The following is a 24584-nucleotide window of genomic DNA, read 5'->3' as shown; positions in this document are numbered from 1 at the left end:
TTCTAATTGTTGATCTAGGCACTCATTGGAAGTCTGGGTTCATTTTCGCAAGAACTTGGCCAGGGTTAGGCAAGAAAGGGGAAGAGGTGGGGTGGGAGTAGGGGGGAGAGAGGCAGAGGTGACATGATCCGGGAGTTCCAGTAGGCACCTGACCGCGGGGACACTGGAGGGGTTGTCAGGACTTGGCAGAGTACATTGGCTTAGCTTCTGTCCTGAGTCAGTGGGGAACTTCTGGAGGGTTCAAGCAGGGTCGGGAGACATGATCAGATTTGCATTTAGAATGCTCACTCTGACTCCAGTGGAGGAGGGCCCTTATGAGAGGAGCAAGTTGGAGGCAGACACCATCCTGATGCCAAGATCCAGGTGACAGGGACACCCTGCTGAGGATGTGGACCTAAGGAAGGGGGTAGAGTTGAGAGAGGCTTGCCAGCTGGCAGCAAAGGGCTTGATGATCGCCTGCCGGCCTTGGCAGGGGAAAGTGGACAGGAAGAGCTGGAAGCTATGCTGGCACCTTGGGGACCAGATGTGTCACTCATGGAGACAGAATGGAGAAGATAAGTGCTCAGACTCACAGGAAGTCTTAAGCTACATACCTCAGTGTGAGCTGCTGTAGGACATCTGGGGAGATGTGTCCAGAGAGCGGGTGGAGGGAGGGTTCTGGAGTTTGGAAGAGGGGTGGGCCCACAATGCAGGCAGTGTATGTTCTTGATAGAATTGTTGTGGGAGGTGAGGCCCTGTGAGGGGGAAGATCACTCACGTGCCCTTTAGGTGGAGTGAGAAGACAAGAGGCTGAGGACACAGACAAGGAAATCCTGGATCCCCCACTAGTCCCTCAAAGACACAAGGTGGGAGACCGCCAGCACAGAGACTGCTACCAACACAGGGCAGGCCACGGAGAGCAGCAGTGGATGTGTTTTCCGGCTGTGGTTCCTCCAGATGGGGACTTTGTCCTCAGTGCACCTGGCTCTGCTGGGGTTGCTATAGCAACCACAGAGGCAGGCACACTTGGTCTCTGTGTTGCCATGGAAACGAGCGGTTGGGTGTCCCTGAGTGGCAGGGCCATGGAGGCCTTGGGGAGTCAGTCTGGTCCCGAAGGGCTTGCAAGGGGGACTGTGACCAGCAGAAAGGGTTTCTGTGCCCTAGTGAATCAGTGACGGTGGTTGTTAGTGTGACTGTTGCCACAGTGATGGGGGGAGACACCGGTGCGAGCTTCAGTTCGGAGCTGAGTACTATAAGGAACTGCAACAGGCTCCAGGTCTTTGTGTGCCGCCTGAAGCAGCCCCAGCCTCCAGACTCACCCCATCGTCTGGCTGCCATGGAGGGAAGGACCCTCTCCTTTCTTTCTGGGTTTGCACTCTTTTGCCGAGACAGGGATTTTGTTCCCAGGAGGCACTCCCCGGCCCATGGGATCTCAGCATTCAAAGCAACACAGGATACCTGGGCCCCTGAAACGGGGCCACCGAAGAGATCGGTAAGCACTCAACACCCCTGCCTTTAGCCCGTGGACCCCACCCCCAGGTTCACCCCACCCACCTACCCTCACCGACCTCACCCCTTTGCAGTTCCAAGACCTTCTCTTCCCCATCACCATGCCGGGCCCCCACAGCCCTCCCAAAGCCTCAGGCGCTAGGCAGGTGAACAGGGAGGCTCTGCTCCTCCACCTGCCCCACATCAGAGGGGCTTCCTCCACCATGGGGGTGAGGCCTCTGCCCTTGGCAGCTCCACACTCCGGCTCTCTGCCTCTTTTGGTGGGCTTCTCCTCCTGGTCTGCATCTGGCCCCCTGTTTTGTCCCAGGTCTCATTACCGCCCCCATTCTGGGCTGCCTGCTTGCTGTCCCAGAGCTCTTCCACCCTGATCCTGTTGAGTCCCCATCTGAAGTGGCCAAGACCAAGGCCCTGAAAGAGGCCTGAAAGACCTGGTCTGGCCAGGCAAGGGGCAGGAATGATGAAGTTGAGGCAACAGGGCGTGGGGTCACACCTTCTTTTCCCCCCCCCCAGGAGAACAACCAGGAGGAAGTACTGGAAGGAAGGAAGGGAGATCGCTAGGTGAGCTGGCAGGGGAGGAGGGAGCGCTGGCTTCGAATGGGCCATTCACGGGAGACTGCAGGGAGGTGGTGGGAAGGACATGAGCAGCTCAGGGGCTATGGACCCCATATGTGCTGAGTGTGTGTGTGTGAAATGGGGTCCTGGGGAGGGGTGACCCCTCCAAAGGCTGCACTCACTATGGCTGTTGTGGCCTTGGTTTGTTCCTCTTAGATTCTTCTGGGGTCTTTTTGCCCTGACTCTAGCCAGCTGCCTAGAGGGCCCAGCTCCCCAGCCTATCCTGGGACTCTCAGCCAGGCCTTTCCCAGAGAGGAGGTGTCCTCAAGGTGTGGCCCAGGACCACTGAGGGAATTCCTTCCCACTGTCCACATCCCCAGACCCACATGCTACCTGCACCAGGCTGACATCCCAGGCCTGTCTTCTACAGTCACGAAATGGGTCTTTTCCAAGACTCTTGACAGGACCTCATTTGTTCTTCACTCATGACAGGAGCCCTAGGACATACTGTTGGTCCAAACGATAGGCAGAAATAGCTGCCTTGTGAAAGAGGGGGCTCAGTGCTGGGTGCCGATAGGCAACATCATGGGATCCCCTCACCAGCATCAGCACGGGGTGCTGAGGATCCCTGGGACCCGAGGAATCTGCCTGCCTCCCAGGGACCAGGCCAGACAAATACGGTAGCATCTGGAGCTCTCATGGATGTTGGTCCTGGATTTCTGATGGAGTTTGTGATGATGGTGCCCTAAGAGGGTAGAGAGCCAGTGGTCTCTGGTATGGCCCCATGGCTGGCCTCCTATGTTCTTCTTTTCAACACAGAGCTTCAAACCAGGTAGAGTTTTTAGCTTAAAGAAAATCTCATGAAGAGGAAGATGGGAGGCATGGAGGTGGTGGTATGTATCCCTTGAGCTTAATTCAGAGGCTCTCAGGAAGGAGGAAGAGGAGGATACAAGGAGTGAACCCTAGGGGGAGGACTATACAGTATGACTCTCATGAAGCTTGAAGACTTCAGCTCATTTGTTTTCTGCAGCTCATGCATCTTGAGCTCTGTGAGCTGATGAGCGTCTCCTTCCTGCACCCACAACCCACAGACCGTCAAGGCTGCAAGAAGCTTTGAGATCCCACAGCCAGTCCCTTGTTTCCCAGCAAACCGAGGCCTCAGGGCAGGGTCACACTGCAAGTTCATGGCAGAGTCAGGACTAGAACTCAGGCCCCCTACTCAAGGCTCTTTCTCTACACTGCAGGCCAGGGAGCCAGCCTCACTGTATGGGAGTCAAGGGGCTTACTGGGAGCATGTGGTCTTTTGGTTATGACCTTGCTTCATGTGAACAGAAGCTCTGAGCATACTGTGACCATCTATCTACAGCTGATGGCTAGCTAGCAGGGACTTCTGGTCATACGGGGTTTCTGGGATGGCTAATTTCTGGGATTTGGTGCCTCTACTTTATACAGGGCTCTCAGTACCACTCTGGCTCTTCCGTGTTTAAAGGCTCTGCCAGTATTTCTTAAAGCTGTGTAATTCAAGATGGTGCCAGCAAACATGATGTTTCACCCATGCTGACCAGTCCTGAAGGGCACACAAGGCTGTAACTAGATGAACAAGGGAGGTGAGGACCCAGGCAGCCTCAGGGATGAAGGCTGAGTTATAAGGACATATTTCTGCAGGTTGGGAGTAGTCATAATTAATGGCAAAGTTAGATGGTCCAGCCACCTAGGGACCCAGCCAAAGCAAAAGAATCTGGTCCCAGTGTTTATATGCTAGGTTCTACCATCCTACCAGGAGCTTCCATATCTGTGAAAACAGCTCTTCCAAACCCTGGTTCTGAGGTACTTGTCTTCAGCTCACTGACTGTCACCTCTATTTCAGTCATCCATTACCGTGATCTTGTCATCATTTGAAACCATTCCACCTCTGAAGTCTTAATCTCTGTGTCCCTCCTATGCTGTCTGTCTCCCTTGCCTCTACCATGACTGTTTACAGAGACCTTCAAGCTCCTGCCTCTTACTTTCTCCCCTCATCCTGAATCAGCTCTTGGTCCCCTCCAATCTGGATGTTATGACCTATAACTTGAACTGCTCACCATTCACTACCTGGCCCCTCAGCCTCCGACCTCACCCCTAGAACATGGTAACTGCCGTCCTTCTTTAGTCCGGGCTTATTATAGGGCTGAGGTGGTGGGTGGAAATCCCTTCGTGAATTGATGCTAGTGCAACTTCATGGTCCAGCTGAGCCCTCAGCAGTGCCAAGCAGTCCTGCTCCAAACTCCACCCCCCAGCCGTTTCAAAGCTCTCGCATAACCCTCTTCTTTTCCACACCACAGCTTCCTCACTCACTCTCAGCAGCCAACCCAGACTCTCTCTTTACAAGGAAAAGAAAATTTTATAAGGAAAATTCAGGAGGGAATTTCTTTAACCTCTGCCCTGGGTTCCAAATTTACCTGCATCCATGCCCATCCATGCCTCTGGGCCCCATTATACTGAGAGATAGGTGTCCCTCTTCCAGTCAACCTCTCCCCCAGAGATCTGGTAACCCTCCCCTTGACCCCTGCCTGACTACTTCCTTCTGTTGCTCATTCCTTGTCCCCTGTGTCTTCTATGACTCCACTCTCCTGGCTCCTTCCATTGTAACCCAGTTAAAATAAAAAATACCTTGACTTTACAACCTCCTCTCTCTCCTCCTTTTCTCAGCCAAGCCTATTGAAATCAAAACCAGTGCTTATGATCTCCATCTCCCAGGTCCTGCTGCTGAGTATGCAATCTGCTACAGGCTGGTTTCTGCTCCCACTACTCTACCCATGCTTCCCATGCCCATGTCCCCAATGATTCTAACTGTAAATCCTGGTGCAGCCTGTGAGGTCCTACTTTATCTGTGCAGCGTTTGATGTAGCTGAGCACACTCTGCCTTTCCAAGCATTCTTCCCTTGAGCTCCATGACCTCACACTCTCCTTTTCTGCCTCCTATTCTGATAGGTATTTCTCTGTTTTCTTCATGAGAGTTTTTTCTTCTGTTCACCCTGGTGATGCTGAACTGGTCCAGAATTCTGTCCTGATCTCTTTTCTCCCTTAGGCTTGTTTCTGCTGATCTACTTGATTGCTATGGCTTCAACCTCTATCTCGAAGCTGATGACTACAGCTGCTACCTAGACATTCGTCCTTTGTTTTATTTTTTCTTTTCAGGTCCGTTACCTTGTGCATCATGTGTATTGAAGCTCTGTTCTAGGTGCATAAACATTTAAGATTGTTATATCTTCTCAAGACCTTAACCCCTTCATTAATACGAAATGTTCTTCTTTATCCCTGGTAATATTTCCAGTTGGTTTGTGTAATCACTCTTGCTTTCTATTGACTAGTGTTTGCATGGCATATCTTTTTCTATCCTTATCTTTTTAACCTCTCTGATTTTATATTTAAAGAGGGTTTCTTGGGGCACCTGACTGCCTCAGTTGGAAGAGCATGCAACTCTTGATCTTGGGGTCATATGTTAGAGCCCCATGTTGGGCATAGAGATTACTTAAATAAAATTAAAAAAAAATAAAGAGGATTTCTTTTAGAAAGCATTTAATTGTGTCAGTTTTATCCAATATGCCATATTTGACTTTTTAATTGGAGTATTTAGACCATATACATTTAATGTTATTATCACTATGGTTGAGTTTAAGTCTATCATCTTGCCATTAGTAGTCTATTTGTCCTACTTGTTCTTTGTTCCTTTGTCTTCTCTTCTTTCTTTCTTTTAGATTGGGTGTTTTTATGGGTCTATTTTATCTCTATTCTTAGCTCATTAGTTGTAACTCTTTTTATGTTCATGTTTTATTTGTTTTTATTAGTCATTGCTCTGGAATTTACATGATATATCTTCACCTTTTAAATAATCTGATACCATTCATGAGTATCATAAGAACCTTACGATAGTATGATTCCATTCCTCCTTTCTGTCTTTTGAACTGTTGTCATGTATTTTGCTTTTATTTCTCATACAAACCCAACAATACATTATTATTTTTGTTGTTTTAAACAATTCAAAAAATTTTTTTAATGTTTATTTATTCTTGAGACAGAGAGAGACAGAGAATGAACAGGGGAGGAGCAGAGAGAGAGGGAGACACAGAATCCAAAGCAGGCTCCAGGCTCTGAGCTGTCAGCACAGAGCCCGATGCGGGGCTTGAACTCATGGACCGTGAGATCACAACCTGAGCTGAAGTGGGATGCTCAACCGACTGAGCCACACAGGCACCCCAGTTGTTTTTTTTTTAAAGTAACATCTTTATTGGAATGTAATTCATATACCATACAGTTCACCTATATATAGTGTTCCATTTAATGGGTTTTAAGTTGTGCAACCCACACTATAATCAATCTTAGAACATTTTTATTACCTATACCCCCCACCACCAAAAACTGCATACCCAGTAGCAATCACTCTCCTCTCTTTTACCTTCCCCCAGCCCTAGGCAACTGCTAACTTATTTTCTCTATAGATTTGCCTATTGTGGAAATTTCATATGAATGGAATCACATACTATATGGTTGTTTGTGGCTGGCTTCTTTCCTTAGCAGAATGTTTTCAGGGTCCATCTATGTTGTAGTATGTCTCAATGGTTTATTTCTTTTCATTGCCAAATAATATTACACTGTATGGACACACACATTTTGCTTATCTATTCATCAATTGATGAATATTTGGATTATTTTCACTCTATAGCTGTTATAAATGATGCTGCTGTGAAGATTTATGGACACATTTCATTTCTCATGGGTATATACCTAGCAGTAGAACTTCTGGGAAACTCTAATGTTCAGCCTTTTGAGGAACTGCCAGACTGTTTTCCAAAGTGGCCGCATCATTTCACATTCCCATCAGCAATGTATGAAGTTTCTAATTTCTCTACATCCTTGCCAATAAATGTTTTATCTGTGGTTTTTATTATAGCTATCCTAGTGTGTGTGAAGTGGCATCTCATTGTGGTTCTGACTTCTATTTCCCTGATGACTAATCATAACTAATGATGTGCCTATAGGCCATTTGTATATCTTCTTTGGAAAAATGGTTATTCAGATCCTTTGCCCATTTTTAAAATGGATCATTTGTCTTTTTATTATTGAGGTATAACCATTTGTTAGGTATTTAGATACAAGTCCTTTGTCAGATAATGACTTGCAAATATTTTATCGAATTCTGTGGCTTATCTTTTCACTTTCTTGACGATGTCCTTTGTAACACAAAAGTTTTAAATTTTGATGAAGTCTGATTTATCTATTTTTTCTTTTGCTGCTGGTGCTTTTGGTGTCCTAAGAAATCATTGCTTAATCCAAGGTCGTGAAGATTTGTGTCTCGGTGTTCTTCTAAGAGTTTTATGGTTTTAGTCCTTATGTTTAGGTCTTTGATTCATTTTGAGTCAATTTTTGTGTATAGTGTGAGGTAGAGGGTCCCAGGTCATTCTCATTTTAGATACTCAGTTGTCCCAGTACCATTTGCTGAACAAAACTATTCTCTCCTCTCCTACATGGTCTTGGCATTCTTGCTACAAATTGATTGATTTATACATGAGTTTACTCCCAGACTATAAATTTACTGCCTTGATTTACATGTCTGTCCTTATGCCAAGACCACACAGTCTTGATTATTATAGCTTTGTTGTAAGTTTTTGAATTCAGGAAGTGTGAGCTCTCCAAATTTGTTCTTTTTAAAGATTGTTTTGGCTATGCTGGGTGCTTGAATTTCCGTATGAATTTTAGGATCAGCTTGTCAATTTATGCTGAGAAACCAGCTGGTATTCTGATGGGGATTGTGTTGAATCTGTAGATCAACTTGGGGAATATTGCCATCTTAACAGTAGTTAAACTTCTGATCCATAAGAACAGGATGTCTTTTTATTTACTCAGGTCTTCTTTAATTTCTGTCAAAGAAATTTGTAGTTTTCATTGTAAAGTCTTACACTTCTTTTTAAAAATGTATTCCTAAATATTTTATTCCTTTTGATGCTCTTGAAAATTGAATTGTTTTCTTAATTTCATTTTTGGATCATTCACTGCAGGTGTATAGAAATATAACTGATTTTGTGCATAGATCTTGTATCCCATATGTTTGTGGAACTCATTTGTTAGCTCTAATAGTTCTTAGGGTAGATACCTTAGGTTTTCTTTATGCAAAATCCTGTCATCTATGAAGACAGATGGTTTTAATTTTTCCTTTTTAATCTGCATGTCTTTTATCTCATTGTCTTGCCTGATCACCTTGGCTAGAACCTCCAGTACAGTATTGAACAGATTTGTCAAGAGCAAGCATCCTTGTTTTGATCTTAGGGGTAGGTAATACATTCAGTTTTTCACTGTTAAGTATGATTTCACCTTTTGGTTTTCCACAGGTGCCCCTTATCAGGCTGAGGAAATCCCCTTCTATTCCTAGTTTGTTGAACGATTTTATCATGAAGAGGTATTAAATTTTTTCAAAGGCTTTTTCTTTATTGCCTAGACAATTATGGGATTTTTATACTTTATTCTTTTGATATTGTATATGATATTATTGATTTTTTAAAAATTTTTTAATGTTTATTTACTTTTAAGAGAGAGACAGAGTGCGAGAGGGGGAGGGGCAGAGAGAGACGGAGACAGAATTTGAAGCAGGCTCCAGGCTCTGAGCTGTCAGCACAAAGCCTGACATGGGGCTTGAACTCATAACTGTGAGACCATGACCTGAGCCAAAGTTGGACTGTTAACTGACTGAGCCAGCCAGGCGGCCCCCAAGATTCATTTTTAGATAAGCCAATTTTGCGTCCCTGGCATAAGTCCTCCTTGGTCAGATGTATAATCTTTTTTATATATTGCTGGATTCAGTGTTTTTTGTTTCTTTTTTTTGTGAGAAAAAAATTTTTCATGAGTACCTACATATTTACTTTTTCTTAGGCTCTTCATATGTGTATGTAAATTATCCTCTAGTATCATTTTCCTTTTCCTTGAAGGACTTGACATTCCTTATAGTGCGGATTTGCTGGTGATGCATTCTCTCAGATTTTATTTGTATGAAGCAGTCTTTATCTTGCTCTCATTTTTGAAATATACTTTGACCAGGAATAGAATTAAAATTGACAGGGCTCCCCACCTCCTCCCCCCCCCCCCCTCCGCCCTCCAGTACTGTAAAGGTGTTGCTGCACTGTCTTCTGGTTTGCATCATTTCATGAACAGTGTGCTGCCATTCTTTTCTTTGTTCCTGTTGGCAGTGTGCATTCCCTTCTCCTTTTCTGGCTGTTTTTTTTTCCATATAAAGTAAAATTTATTTATTTTTAACGTCAGTCCAAGTTAGTTAACATATAGTGTAATAATGATTTCAGGAGTAGAATTTAGTGATCCATCACTTACATACAACACCCAGTGCTCATCCCAACAAATGCCCCCTAATGCCCATCACCCATTTAGCCCATCCCCTACCCCAACATCCCTCCAGCAACCCTCAGTTTGTTCTCTGTATTTAAGAGTCTCTTACGGTTTGCCCTTTTCTGGCTGCTTTTAAGCTTTTTTTCCTTATCACTGGTTTTCAACAATTTGGTTATGAGGGATCTTGGCATAGTTTTCTCTATATTTCTCCTGCTTGAGGTCTTTTGAGGTTGTTGGACTTGTGGGTTTATAATTTTCATCCAGTTTGAAAAGATTTGGGGCATTATTTCTTCAAATATTTTTTTCTGCCTCCCTCCTATTTCCTTCTTTTTTTCCTGGAGCTCTATTTACGTGTATGTTGGATAGCTTGATATTCCACAGTTCACTGATACTTTGGGTTTTCTTTTTTCAGTACTTTTTTCCGAGTTTTATTTCGGAATATTTCTATTGCAGTGTCTTTGAATTCATAATCTTTTCTTCTGCAGTGTCTAATTCTATGCAGTGTACTTTTGTTTTAGGTATTGTGTTTCTCAACTCTGCAAGTTTGATTTGGATCTTAGTTACGTCTTCCATTTTTCTCCTCATTATAGGCATATTTTCTTCTACCTTCTTTGCTCTATGGAGTAAGTTTATAATAGCTCTTCTAACATTCTGGTCCACTAATACTATCATATTTGTCACTTCTACGTATGCTCCTTGTGATTGATTTTTCTTCTAACTATGTGTTCTAGTCTGCTTTTTTGCATGCCTGGTCATATTTTATTAAAGGATAGGTGCTGTGAATTTTACGTTTTTACATTGTTGGGTGCTGGACTCTGTTTGGGGCTTTGTTCTGACACAGTTAAATTATCTAGAATTTGGATCCTTTTGAGGTTTTCTTTTCATCTTTGTTAGGGTAGGTCCAGAGCAGCCTTTAGCCAGGGGCTAATTTAACCTCGCTACTAAAGCAGTATTCTTCTGAGGACTCTGCTTGATGTCCTACGTTTTAGGAGGTCCTTGCAGTCTGGCTGGTAGGAACACAAACTATTCCCAGCTTTCTGTGAGTTTCTGGGAATCTTTGGCCTGCTCCTCCCTGGTGATTCGTTACCCAGCCTCACATAGTCCCCTCACATGCATGAGCTGCTCAGCACGGAGCCAAATATTTGATCTCTTCCCCACCTGCACCAGTCCTGCAAACTCACATTCTGTCTTCCTTTTCAGGCCTGTACCTGTGGTTCCTTCCCCATCTTCACCTGGTAAACTTCCCATCATGCTGAAGGACTTAGTACCACCTCTGCTAGGAAGCTTACTCAGTTGTCCTAGTCACACACAGTGCTAAATTCTATCCTAAGTCTTACTCAACTTTAATCATGGGTTATATCCAAATATGCTACTTGGCTGTGACCTCTCTGAGGGTAAGGGCCTGTCTTGCTTGGCTCTGTACCGGTAGCAGAGGGCTATGCGTAGAGTAGGTGTTCTGTATAAGTGCGGGGAATGAATGAAAGCTGGGTATGGAGCCATGGCTGGTGGAAACAAGGAGACCCGAGACCAGCTGCCTTCCAATGATCTGGATGTCCCCAGGCTCTCTGGCCCAGAGCAGAAGGGCTCAGTGTAGGATAGCCTTCCTTCCAGAATTGGACAGTACTGGGCTTGAGGGCTTAGGCTATTTCCTTGCTCTGCCACACAGGGGCTAGACGTATGTGAGCATTCCAGTGGCTGCATTTGTACCTGCTTCAGAGGGAGCCCTGTGACATCATCCCAGCCAGTGTGGGTCCCAGGGAGGGTCTTGGGGTGGGCTGGACTTTTGGCTCCCCACCATCTCCTGCATGGTGGTCAGAAACTATGGCACAAGAAGCCTACTGTGTCACAGGAAATTCTTATTGAAAAGAGGTTTTGAATAGGGTGTGGGGCAGGGCTTTGATGACTGGGATGTGTGGCCATGCAGTGTAACTCTGTTGGGAAAGGTCCTGCTTGCTCAGCCACTTAAAAAAGTGTATACTGTGATTCGATTGTAACTTCCATGAAGGCAGGGGCCATGTCTGTCTTTTTCATTGTTGTGTCCTCAACTCACTGAGAACTCATAAATAATTGTCAAATGGATAATAACAGCTGAAATTTATTGAGGGCTTACAGCACATCACAGATGGTTCTAAGCCTTTTACATATATTAGCTCATATAATGGTAACAACCACCCTGCAAGGTACACACTATTATCATTCTCATTTTGCAAAAGGAGAAACTGGGACATGAGTGGATAAGTAAGTTGCCCAAGGTCACATTGTCACGTAAGTAGATCCTAAGGGCTTTGCCTAACTCCCTGTCCTGTAGTCTGGCTGAAGCAGGGCTACCTTGGGCTTTCCCAGCCCTACCAAGAGGGACTATGGGTGCCCCAGGGAGCCTTTCCCAGCCCCTGTCCAGCAGGGAGAGCTCTTCAGATACTGTGGCACATAGTCCCAGTACTTTAGAGCATGCGGGGTGCCATATTAGAGCCCATCCTAGATCAACTGAATCCAGATCTCTGGGAGCAGGGTCCTAGAAACAGAATTTTTAAAGAGCTCCCCAGGGAACTCTGATGTCCAGACAGATTTGGGAACTACTGGCCCAGACTCCGGAGAAAGGAAGTAGATACTCCTCAGGAAAAGAAGTGATAGCTTCTTACCCAGAACAACTTCACAACACCTTTTTTAGAAGCATGGTTGTATTATGTGGTGTGAACATATATTATAAAATAACATTAAAATATTTTAAGAAGTATTGTAGTAAATTTGGAATACGTGAACAATATAAGGAAGAAAAATTAAATTATCTATAATCCCAATATGTAAACATAACTCCTGTTAACTTTTTATTTCTATCTTTTAACCTTTCAAAGTATATATGGTATATATAAAAACACAAATTGGGGCGCCTGGCTGGCTCCTAATCTTGGGGTCATGAGTTTGAGCCCCACATTAGACCTAGAGCTTACTTAAAAATAATTTTTTTAAAGCACATATTTTAGGGGCACCTGAGTGGCTTAGTCGGTTAAGTGTCCAACTTCAGCTCAGGTCACGAACTTGTGGTTTGTGGGTTCGACACCCGCATCGGGCTCCGTGCTGACAGCTCAGAGCCTGGATCCTGCTTTGGATTCTGTGTCTCCCTCCCTCTCTCTCTCTGTTCCTACCCCACTTTTGCTCTGTATCTCTCTCTCTCAAAAATAAATAAAGATTAAAAAGAATAAAGCACATATTTTAGTGCACAGCTTATAATGCATTTCCACAGCTGAAAACAGTCATGTTCATAAAACCCAAACTAAGAAACAGAATGTTGCCAGCACCCTAGAAGTTTCCTTTGAGCTCCTTTTGGTGACTGCCCCCTCCAAAAGCTGTTTCCCTGACTCCTAATATCATAGATTGATTTCGCTTGTGCTCAGCATTTATATAAATGGAATAATTCCCTATATCCTGTTTGAATGTGTCTTGCTTTGCTCAATATTATATTTGGGAGATTCATCTGTGTTAGGTATATACTTACACGGTAGTTCATTTTTTGCTGCTATATAGAATTTAATTGTGTGACGATAGCACAATTTATATATTCACCTAACTGTTGATGGAATTTTGGAATTTTAAAGTATTTGGCAATCATCACATGGTGCTGCCAGGAACAGTCTCGTACACGTCCTTTGCACATGTGTGTGCATTTCTGTGGGGTATATACCCAGGAGTGAAATTGTAGAGTTTTGTGTTCACCTTTAGTAGATGCTGCCAGAGTTTGCCAAAGTGGTTCTATAGATACTCTTTCACCAGCAGTATGTGAGTCCCGGTCACTCCACATCCTCACCAAACTTTAGGTTTTTCTGTCTTTTTATCTTAGCTTATTCTGGTGAATGTGTGGTATTGATTGCGGTATTGGTATTGCATCTCCTTGGTGAATAATAAAGTTGAACATCTTTTCCTTCATGCATTTTTTCTTTTTTACCTTTTTTTTTTTTTTTTTTTTTTGTAGCGAGAGAGAAAGAGAGAAACAGCATGAGCAGGGGAGAGGAGCAGAGGGAGAGAGAGGGAGAATCCATGCTCAGCACAGAGCCTGCCATGGGGCTTGATCCAATGACTCTGGGATCACAACCTGAGCTGAAATCAAGTGTCAGATGCTCAACCAACAAAGCCACCCAGGTGTCCCCCACCCCAATGCTTTTTTAAAGATTTTCTTTTTAAGTAATCTCCACACCCAACATGGGGCTCAAACTTACAACCCCGAGATCAAGAGTCCCATGCTCTTCCAACTGAGCCATCCAGGCACCCCTCATGGATTTTTTAAAAAATCCTTTACGTATGTGCCCACCCTGGAAACCTCTAGTTCACTAGGAGGGGGTAGAAAAAGAAAAAGAAAAAGGAGAATGAGTAAGGTAAACCATAAAGCAGAAGCATCTGGGTAAAGTCGTATGCTCCTCTCCCTTTCAGTGGGCTTAAAGTAAGTTTAAGTAACTTACTTAAAAGTAAGTTCTGTCTAACTTAGACCTTAAAGAAAAGATCTGGTCTGCTCTTGTTCTGTCTCTTAGCTCTTTCTTCCTAATGGCTTTTCTCAGCCATTTAGTTTTTACTTGTTCTGCCAACAGCATCAGGATTGTTGGGGAGGAGGCGTTTTTATGAACTTTGCACAGATAGTCTTCAGAGAAAGGCTGCTGTCACAAAGGAGAAGCTTCCAGTCAGGGTCAGGAAGGGCGCCTCGGGTAGCTAATGCCCGGGTCTGGTCGCAGGTGCCAAGCTCCCTGAGTGGCAGGGAGCTTCCCAGAGCCGAGCTGTAAGCCTTGCAAGGTACATGGCAAGAGTGAGGTGGTTTAGTATTGTGTTGTTGCTGCAGCAAATTCTTCACTAAAAAAATTGGGTTTCAGTTCTGTCAAGGTACTATTTTGTTTTGTTTTGTTTTTTTACTTAAAAAAACTTTTTAACATTTATTCATTTTTGAGAGAGAAAGAGAGAGAGAGAGGGAGAGAGAGATTAGGGGAGGGGCAGAGAGAGAAGGAGACACAGAATTTGAAGCAGGCTCCAGGCTCTGAGCTGTCAGCACAGAGCCCGATGTGGGGCTCGAACTCACAGACCCCAAGATTATGACCTGAGCCGAAGTGCGGCGCTTAACCTAAGCGACTGAGCCACCCAGATACCCCAATATATCATTAAATATTGTTAGACGAATATTGTTTTGATGGCTGTATAATAGTTCTTTTTATAGACTTATCGAAATTTATTTAACCATTTTCCTGTTTGGATTATTTCAGTAATTTCAAAATCCTCAATGATGAACATCTTTGTACATAAATTTCCATGCTTACCTGCTTGCTTACTTAGACTAGCTTCAGGGAAGTGAAATTCATGGCTCAAAAGGCCTGAGTGCCTCAAAGATATTCAGTAAAGGTCTTTGATATGTTCCTAGGATCACATTTCCTTCCAGAAGGACTCCCCATGAGGACATCTCGCAGCAAGTGCCTGCAAAGTGCCTCCCTCAGTGCCGTCTGCCATCTTTACATTCAGTTCAGTTCATGGTGCCTCTTGCCATATAGGACACTGTTGCTCTTAGCTTAATAAATCTGTGTGGCTTCTGGATTTAGGAACATGCTTAGAAGAGCTCCTACACATGATTGGAGGAATATTCTCCAACATTTTCTACTTGTAGTCTTCTTGTTTTGTTTTGTTTTGTTTTGTTTTTGTTTTGTTTTCTTTACAAGAAGTCTTTAATCCATCTGTTAGGTGTTTTTGTGAGTCACATGAGGTAGGGGTATACTTTTGTCCCCCCAAGTGGATAGCAAGCTGATCTTGAAACCATATACTAAATAGTGTAACATTTCTTCAGAGTTTTGTGAGGCCAGCTTCATCATAACCCAATTTCTTCTGCAGACGTGGGTATGTTTACACATCATATGGGCCTGTTTGATCATTCTCGAGCTAGTGCTGCTGTTTGGGTCATTTCAGATTCATAGTACAGTTTCGTAGCCTGTATGGCAAGTCCTTATTCTTTTTCTCTTACTGCATTTTCTTGGTTATCTTGGAAAATTGACTTATTTGGAATAAATTTGTCCCATTGAAAACAGAAATCCTACTGCACTTATGTTTAGAATGGCAATTGAATCCATAAATTCATTTGATCAAATGACAATACCGTACAGGAACAGAGGGTGTGTCACTTTTTATCATGGGTGTTCATATAGGTAAGATCTCTAGTTTGATTTATTAGGATTTTAGTGTGCTTTCATATATATCTGAGATGTTTCTTCTGAAGCTTCCCAGGATATCTTATTTCTTCTGTTGCTTTTGTGGGTAAGATCTCTGGTTGTTTTCTTTTTAACTAGATGTTTCTGATATGTAGGAAAATTATTTAGAGTCAGTGTGTCAGAGATGAAAGGGCCAGAGTATAGTCTTACTCTCCCTGAGCCCCAGGGACACTGAGGCTAGAGGACTGGGGACTTGCTCCAGGCCAAAGATGAGTCATGGCCTAGCCAAGTCTGAAGCCCAGACCTAGATACATAGCCCGTGTCCCCTTGAAACCCCCCAAGCTAGGCAGAGGGAAAGACTTGTAACACATCAATCAGGGAACCAACTACTGTTGCCATGGAAACCTGAAGGCAGTGTCTTCTGGGAGGACCAGGATGCATTGTCCAGAGAGAACAGGCTGCACTAGGGTGGGCCAGTCTAGGGATGCCCTGTCTCTGGGCGTGTGTGTGTGTGTGTGTGTGTGTGTGTGTGTGTATGAGAGAGAGAGAGAGAGAGAGAGAGATCACATGGATGCAAGAGTGAAAATGAGTACATGCTTTCTAAAGAAGGAGGTGCTCACCCCATCTTTTAAGGCCTGCTCTGTTACTCCTATCAGTGCTGGGTGGTGCTGTAAGAAGAGGCACTGTGCCATTAAATGGCTTCCCTGTGTTCATCGGGGTCCAGTCTGAGGCTGCTCTCAGAGTCAGCTGGAAGAAGTCTGGGAGGTGTGCTGACATCTGCCCATCGTGTGCCCTGGAGCCCACCTGGCATCTGCTGGACACTGGCTTCTCTTCCTCTTCACCTGGGGTGTTCCAGGAGAGAGGACTTCACCCAGGCCATGTAGACACTGGGGTGATGGGACCCTTCACCCCAGGACTCCCCTCCGCTGCTGGTGGGCCAAGTGGCAAAGACAGTGCAGGAGTACAGGCTGATAGTCAGATGGACTGGACAGGCCCCAACCTTCAGATGGAGCTCAGAGTTGGGACAGCCAAGGACAGGATGTGCCTCTGCCACTACCTCAGTCTAGCAAGATATGAGAAGGGGACATGGCCTGGAGTCCTGAGAGTGTCAGCGGGGTTTGTAGTTGGGAGTCCTGACTTCCCTGTTTGTCTTCCTGCCAGCTGTCCCCCGCCCAGGATCCTGTGCCTCTTGCTTCCTGATCCCTCCCATGAGCCCAGGAGAGCCTGAGCACAGCCTCTGAACAAGGCCCACGTATCTCCATGGAAGCCTGCTGTTGCTGGGTGTGGGAGGAGCTTCCAGAAGCAGGTGGGGCATTTTTGTTTGGGAGTGGGGATGCTGGAGAGAGCAGCCAGGAGGTGGGCTGCTGGAGCCCCCCCATGGTGCCTGAGGCTGGGCCTAAAGGAAACCAAGGTGTTTAGCCGGCAGTCTTTGTCCCCTCCCTCCCACCTTACGCCCCTCTGCCTACCAGTCCTGTTACTTCCCCTGAATCTCAGACCAGAGCCTGACCCCCAGGAAAGCAAACTGTCACCCAGGGAAGCTCACCTCAGCTTTCCCAACTCCTGCTGCCTGGATTCCCCTCATGCTCCTTGATCCAGGGGGTAGGCTTAAGGGCTGGTGGGGGGGGTCTTCCGTCTTGGAACATGGAGGTGATATGGGGACGTGTTGAGTGTATGAGCTCAGCATATGGGGTGGCATGTGTGGGTGCCTGTGATATGTGAGTGTGGAGAGGAGTAGAGGTAGGTGATGGTATATATGCATGCATGGCGTGTGTGTATGTTTTGTGGAGGCTGAGAACTGTGTGTGGTAGGTCTGGAGTGATGGGGGCCGCGTGGTGGGTAAGGTGACATATCCATTGATACGTGAAATGCCCTGAATTGGGGGGTAATAGGTACTTGCTGGGGGGGTGTGCATGTTTGGAGCATGTGAAGGCATTTCAAGTACGTGCGCATGTATGAGTATTGTGTGGTGGTTTGGGCAGGTGGATACTGGGTGTGTATGAGACACAGCTGGAGGCAAATATGTATGCGGAGTGTCTGAGGTAATGGATGGGAGGCAGCTGTACACACGTAAACTTGTCTGCACGTGGCATAGGAAGGGCTGACATGTTAGTGTATGTGGTGTGGCTTGGAAGGGGGAGGGCAATGTGTGGGTTCAAGATATGTGCATGGTACGCCTGAGGCGATGTGTGTGTGTGTTGGGGGGGATGCAAATGAGTTAGTATGTGAGTGGGCACAGTGTGTGTGGAGAAGGGGAAGTGGGCGTATAACCCTCCCTACACCTCAAGAGTTGGTGGGCATGGTTTTCCCACTAAAAGTTGAAGAATCTGAGGCTCACACAGGGGACCCCATCTCTGGCAGCCCACAGCCTAGACTCTAGAGGGTGGGGGTTGGGCCTGGCCCCTCTGGTGGCCTGGTGGGTTATGGCAGGTCACGTTCAGTTCTTCAGGGTCACTGTCCTGCAGCTGGCCCGCGTACCTCCCCAGCCGTAAAGGAGAGTTTGTGCAAGCCAGTTGTTAAACGTAGCTGCTGTTAAGCTTAAACTATATAAACTTAAATAAGTGAAAATATAAAATTAAGATCTAAAACAAAGGTGACAGATACACAAAGCTCACCCCCCTTTTTTTTTTTTAAACTGCATTTGACTACATCTGTGCTCTTGAGGTGATTCGTGCCTGTTGTATCTGTGCAGTAGAAATAATCTGCCCAGCTCTGCCTTGTGTCACACAACTGGCCACAGAGGGTGTATTTACTCCATAGTAGTCAGGAAATGCTACAAATGAAGACCGGAGTTGTTTTGTTGATTATCTAGATCTACGAAAGAGATGGGGGGAGATGCTATGAGAGCAGATGAACTTCAAAGTGTATCTTGTCTGTGGCTGCTATATTGTCTTCACTTATATTGTAGTTTAGTAGTCTCTATACCCAGTGTGGGGCTCAAACTCACCACCCTGAGATCAAGAGTCACATGCCCTTCTGAGCCAGCCAGACATCCCTAGATCAGTAAAATTTATAGTAAACTTACATATGTATGCATGCAAACATGTTTTGGAGAGCTGAGTGTTAAACATCACCGTTGAAAGCTCTCAGTAGGTCCTAGTTACTCACAAGCCCCCAACAGGTCTCCTTTATCCTACAGGAGGTGAGGTGAAGGAGGGCAGGTGCAACTTGCAAAGGCATTGGAGCAGCTTCCAGAAAAGCTGTGGCTTGTCACCAGCTCATCTGTGACTTCGTCCTGGTCCTGGGCCAGGTGGTCAGAGCTCACCTACAGCACATTCATTCTGTGCTGGCTTCCTAAGCCCCCTCCCTGTGCCCGGTGCTGGGGATTCACGGGTAGGGGGAAGAAGTGCTCACTGCCTGCCTGGAGCCCATGGCCCGGGGGAGGACACACCGAGTCACAGCCAGTCATTCCCTGGAGAGTGTAGGGCAGGCAGGATATACCTCGCCCGGCTGGAGAAGGAAGGAGACTGGGACAGGTTAGTTGGGCTGGGAGTGTGCCACCTGGGGCAGTGGTCCTCGGCACTGAGTGTGTAAGGGTTCTCTGTTAAACATGCAGAGACTCTTTTGGCACGTCTAGACAGGGAGGTGCCCAGGAGTCTGCAGTATGCTAGGGCATGGTGAAGGAGGTGGCCCTTAGACCACATTTGGAGAAACATTGTTCCAGTGAACTGAGAGGATGAAGTTCCTTTGGGAGGTCGGGGTGGCTGGAGCAAACCAGAGGCTGGCCAGCCTGGTGGGAGGGCAGAGAGGAGTAGGCGACAGAGGCAGGCAGCAGGCCGCGTGAAGGGGGTTGGAGTCTATCCTGTAGAATGAGGGGCCGTCGAAGGATCCTTGTCAGCAGACATGTGATAGGCTCAGATTGACTTTGGAAGGTGTATGCTCTTAGAGAGGGCAGAACTGGAGGCAGGGAGCCTGGAAGAGGCTGGAGACACATGAGGCCTAAACCCAGAGGCATCAGAACAGGGGGAGGGGACCAAAAGAGGGCACCGTAGGTCCAATAAACTGGGCTAGAAGGAAGAGGAGGTAGGGTGAATCTGGGCTTCTGGGCTGGTGATTGAGTCGATGGCAGGGCTCATAATGTTGCTGGAAACAGCAGAAGAGCAGATCTGGGGTGAGAGACATTGCGGTTTGGACCTGGAGACTTAGTTGGTGGTTCTGGAGGAGCCCAGAGGCATTAGGAACTCAGAGGAGCCACCAGGAAGTAGATTTGGGAGCCCCTGCAGATAGGTGGTGGGGCTCTGGGAGTGGAAAGGTCGCCTGGGAGAACACAGAACGAGAAGTGTCTCAGAGAGCCATCCAGATTTGGTCTTGAAGGGCCAGGAACCCAGGTGTTTATCTTGGTCTCATTTCTGGAAGAAGGTGGGTGTTGGGGGGCAGTTACCAGTCCTCCATGCAGGAGAGCCGAAGAGTGGGCTGGAGAGGAGGAGGAGAAGTTCAGAACTGTGGGCAGGCAGCTGGCTGTCTTCTGTGAAGAGCTGGGAGCCATGATGGTTAGGAGTCACAGGGCCCCATTTTCAGCTCCAGTCCTGGCTCTGCTATCAACTTGCTGTGTGACCTTTGGCAAATCACTACTCACTCTCAGCCTCAGCTTCTCCATCTGCCAAAGAGAAGGTGGGACCAGACCAGTGACTTTCAAATGACATTTGGAGCTCCAGGGCCACCCAGAAGTATCCCCAGGGAAGTGCTGGGGGGAAGGGGAGCTCTCGGTGGGGCATTCCCACCCCTGCCCCACCCCCAGCTTCATCCAGAGCCACTTGCTTTTATGTTTTCTATGTTGGCTGCCGGCTGAAAACCACTGGGTCAGAGGATCCCAAGTCTGAAGCCTTGTCAACATAGACACTGATGGAGAATGAAGAGTAAATAAAACACAGTGAGGAAACCAAGTATCCTCCTACAGCACTGTGTGGGCCTCAGCACCCATTCGCCATGTAGCAAAGTCATGGTCATGCCTAGTCACATAGGACTCAGCCCTGCCTGCTTGTGGATGATTTCAGCTGTCAGTGCAGTTCAGTTTACTTTCTCCTCCTGGCTGGCAGGTCACCAGTCTCAGCCATTAGTGTGTCCCTAGAGGAATCTGTGTGACACCAGCCCTTCTCTACTGCTCCCAGGGCAAATGCAGTGTGAGGTTGGCTGTGAAGCAGCATGTCAGCTTCCCTGTCCCTTGATGTGCTCTGTCCATGGTCTCTACCTAGACAGAGCAAAGGTTTTTAGAACAGGACACAAAAAACACTTGGGCTGCTCCCAGAGCTTGGCTTCAGTGATGATGCCCACTGTTGTGCTGGAGGCCTCAGTGGGTATTGCTCTGACTTCCCTCCAGCCCCACCCGGCATCCCCCAAATGCCCTTGACAGCCAGGTACTATCAGCAAACTGGAGGCAAGGCTGGGTCCAGACTAGTGGGGCGGGGGGGCAATGAGAGGGGAGACCCTCAAATGGGAACAGGATGCCCTTCTAGTGCCTCCACGGGGGAAACAGGCCTGTGTGACTTCACATCCCCGAGAAGCCCAGGCATGGCTCCCCTCCCTCAGGGTAGGAGCTATGGAGGGGCAGCTGCCCCACACCTTGGTTTTGGCATCCTGCGGCAGGGGGTGCAGGATGGGGGGCAGCCAACTTAGAGGAGCCAGAGATCCCATGCCCCTTCAGCCCAAGCTCTTGTCCCAGCATATACGCCCCTCCCATTGCTGGGAAGGTGGTTCAGCCCCTGACCCTACCCCCTAAGGGAGGGGCTGTGGTCTGTCCCTCAAACTAGAGCACACGGGGTTCCAGGCTCAAACTGTGCCTTTGGGGTGCTCCAGGTTCTGGAGGCTCTTGCTACCTTAGGAACTGTTTGGGGGAAGAGCTCAGCAGAATGGCTTCCTCCCTGTGCTCTCCTTAGTATCCTAGATGGACTCAGAAAGTTTCTCCAAGGCTCCTGAGAAGAGCCCCCTCCAGCCCACCCTGGAGTCCCTCCCTGTTCTTGCCCATGTTCTCAGGGTTCCCCAGACCACAGGGTCCACTTCAACCAGTTCTCGCTTGGCAGGGTGGTTGCATGGGGGCAGGGGTGACGACTCTCGGTGTTTCCTGACAACAGGCTGGGGGACTCAAGCACCAATGTGAAGCTGAAGAGTGTCGTGGAGACAGGGGGCGGTGAGACGGAGTCTGCCCAGGCCACGCCCGTGGCTGGGGTGTGGCCCTGGGCCTGGGGAGGGTCGCTGTTTGAGAGGAGGACGCAGCTTTATAAAATGACTCCGTAAGTATGGCCTGGGCAGGCGGGGCCACAGGCCCCCACTGCCCCACTTGGGACATGGGCAGGGACCAGGAGCACCTGCTGCAGGCGACCCTGCAGCAGGGAGTGGGGGACCCTGGAGAGATGGGAGGCTGCTGGTGTCAAGGAAACACAAATCCTTGGGCCAAGGCAGAGGCTGGCTCTGGGCCTCTGGGGAATGGGGGAGGCCAGGTGCTCCCCAGTGTTCAAGACTGCCTGGCTGAGGTATTCCCTTGAGCATTGTGTGTGTGTGTGTGTGTGTGTGTGTGTGTGTGTGTGTTCACACACATGAGGGGCTGTGGTATCTGCTATGATTACTGACTCCATTGGCCCAAATTAAGAACCCTCTGAACTCAGAAGCCTAGGAAGGCAGGCCCATGACTTCTTTCTTAGACATCAAAGTCTCTAGAAAAGTGGTTTGTCTCATGTGAACCTATGAGAGGGTTTGAAAAATACATATCCCAGACCGTACCACCAGAGTGTCTACAATGCAGCCCAGGAATCTCCATTTTAACCCCCCGCCCCGGTGATGTTGATAGACTGCTGTAGCTGAGTGAGGAAACCATTGCTCTGGAGGGACGCCTACCCTGGGCCAGTCTTATTTTAGGTGTGTGGTGGCTCGGGCCTCTGCCTACAAAACCGTTAGACACTCATGCTTTGACCCTTACAGATGCTCTGACAATCCAGAATCTCACATGAGGGGAAGACCCCACGTGCTTTTCAGTACCCTCTTCCTGGAGCACAAGAAGAGAAAGCATGGTGAATGGGGCGGGCCCTTGAAGGAGAAGAAATTTCAGGAAGGACTGGTCTCAGGAGGAAGGACCCTTGCATCCCAGTGTCTAGGGCTACGTTCACGGACCGGTGGCTCAGAGCTCAGGGCACCCATGGGGCAACCCCTGCATGGTCCCCCATCCAGTCCTGTGGACGAGCCTGGCTCTTTTAGGACAGACACAACTAAGAATAGGGCTCAGAGAGTGGACTTCTAGAAGGTAGGCATGCCCAAGGATAGTTGTGGATTTTAGTTGGTGGAGTTGCTTTTTAACATGTTTAGTACATTAAAAAAAAAAAGGAATCCACTTAATTTAAAATGACCCTTAAAGCCCTCATCATTAACACGAAGTTTACTGACTTCACTGAATGGACATGAGGTAGCTTCCAGGACATTCGCATGGTGAAGCTGGAGTCGGAGTTGGTCTGAGCCCATTTCCTTCCTGTCCGGCCTGTCCAGGGGCATGCATTCACATCACCCCACGCTGCACACTTCCCGGCCTCCTGGCTGTGGAGCATCTGAGGTGCTCACTCGACCCAGTTTGCTGCATCAATCCCCAAGTGCTGAACCTCTGGGCTCCTTCCAGTTCCTTGCTATTATAAATATCACTGCTATGAATATCTCTGGGCAAATTACTTTCTTAGTATTTTACTGGGAAGCATTCCCCAAGTGGAATTACTAAGTCAAAGGGCACAAGCAATTTTATAGCTCTTGTCACATATTACTAGATGGTTCTCCAGAAATATTGAGCCTGTTTACCATGACACCGATTATGTATGGCTGTCCCTACAGCCCTCCAATATTAAGGTTCATTGTTTTTACTTGTTGGGAGCTGTATTACTTTGTTTTGATTTGTCCCCATTGTCATATTGGTCAGGAGTGGCGCTATAACCTTGTTTTCAGTGTGATGTTCCCTGGAGGACCCCGAGAACCTGATGGGCATCATTTGCTCTACAGGAATTACAGTGCGGTCATTTCAAAGAGCTGGCCCGGGGCCTGGAAACAAAGTTTTGGTTCTCCAGACTTAACTCGGTTCACAGCCCCCAGCAGGAGGCCAGCATGCACCCCGGGACCACTGTTCCAAACGCTCTGATGCTGGGTGCACTTTGGAAGCAGAAGCACTTGTCCTGGGGAGAAGACTGAAATGAAGGGAAGAGGGAAATCCCGTGGCCCTCTGCTTGTCGCTGGCCTGGCATGCTCTGCTGGGGGGAACTACACAGCCGCCTGCCTGGCCGTGGCCTCGTGGGTGCACAGATCGCCATGCTGTGCTTGCGGCTGTGGGCATGGAGATAAACCAGGTGTGGGGCTTTATAGCACACTCGCCTGTTGTCTTGATCCTGAAGATCATTGGGGAAGCTGCACCCAGAGTTTGTCCACTGCCTGTCAGACCAGGATGTTGACCAGAGGTCAGCTGGGTAAGACCAGGAGTGTTTATTGAGGTCTGGGCCCTTCGGTCTTGGCCGAGGTCCAAGCACGGGGAGTTTGGGACAAGATAGGCATTAGGGAACATTGCCTCATCTCAGCATCCCAGACTGTGGCCTGAAGGTAATGCAGACAGGGTCAATGCAATCATCATGCAATCAGGGACTCAAGCGAGGGACAGTGAGGTTCAGGGCACAATACCCAGTAAAGAAATCGGGATGCCACAGCTGTCACAGGCAGGGCCACGGTGCACCCTTTGATCTCGGAACAGGCCAGATGAGGGAGGAAGATAAGTCTGAGCAGATGTGGGTGGTGGGCAGTGGCAACTTGCATAGCACGTGAGGCTGAAGTCACAGTGTCAAAGGACTCAGAAAACCTGAGAACAGAGAGACAGATATGGACATTCCAGGGTATTCTGGGCAGACTGGAGCAGTAGCAGTAGGCAGTTTGTACAACCACGGGGGTTCAGTTTCTGTACTAAGGGCCTCTCCATGGGGAAGCAGGATGCTGGGGGAGGGTAGGACACAGGGTCAGTATACGGTACAGACAAGAGGGCCAAGCTTCTTAGAGGGGAAT

At 47.4% G+C, this 24584-nt stretch overlaps 1 protein-coding gene and 1 long non-coding RNA gene across 3 annotated transcripts in view; both read left to right on the top strand.

The window, feature by feature from the left end:
- Positions 1–24584, top strand: part of TUB (TUB bipartite transcription factor) — an 85133-nt gene that overhangs the window by 20812 nt on the left and 39737 nt on the right. The gene's annotated exons all lie outside the window — the stretch shown is intronic.
- LOC132661416 (uncharacterized) lies at positions 1138–18096 on the top strand. Its single transcript, XR_009602211.3, has 3 exons — positions 1138–1471; positions 1999–2046; positions 16740–18096. It is a non-coding gene; the product is annotated as an uncharacterized LOC132661416 (long non-coding RNA).

The sequence above is a fragment of the Panthera onca genome, chromosome D1 (assembly GCF_046562875.1).
Source record: "Panthera onca isolate mPanOnc1 chromosome D1, mPanOnc1 haplotype 2, whole genome shotgun sequence".
Classification (NCBI taxonomy): domain Eukaryota; kingdom Metazoa; phylum Chordata; class Mammalia; order Carnivora; family Felidae; genus Panthera; species Panthera onca.
This window is presented reverse-complemented; position numbering and strand designations above follow the sequence as displayed.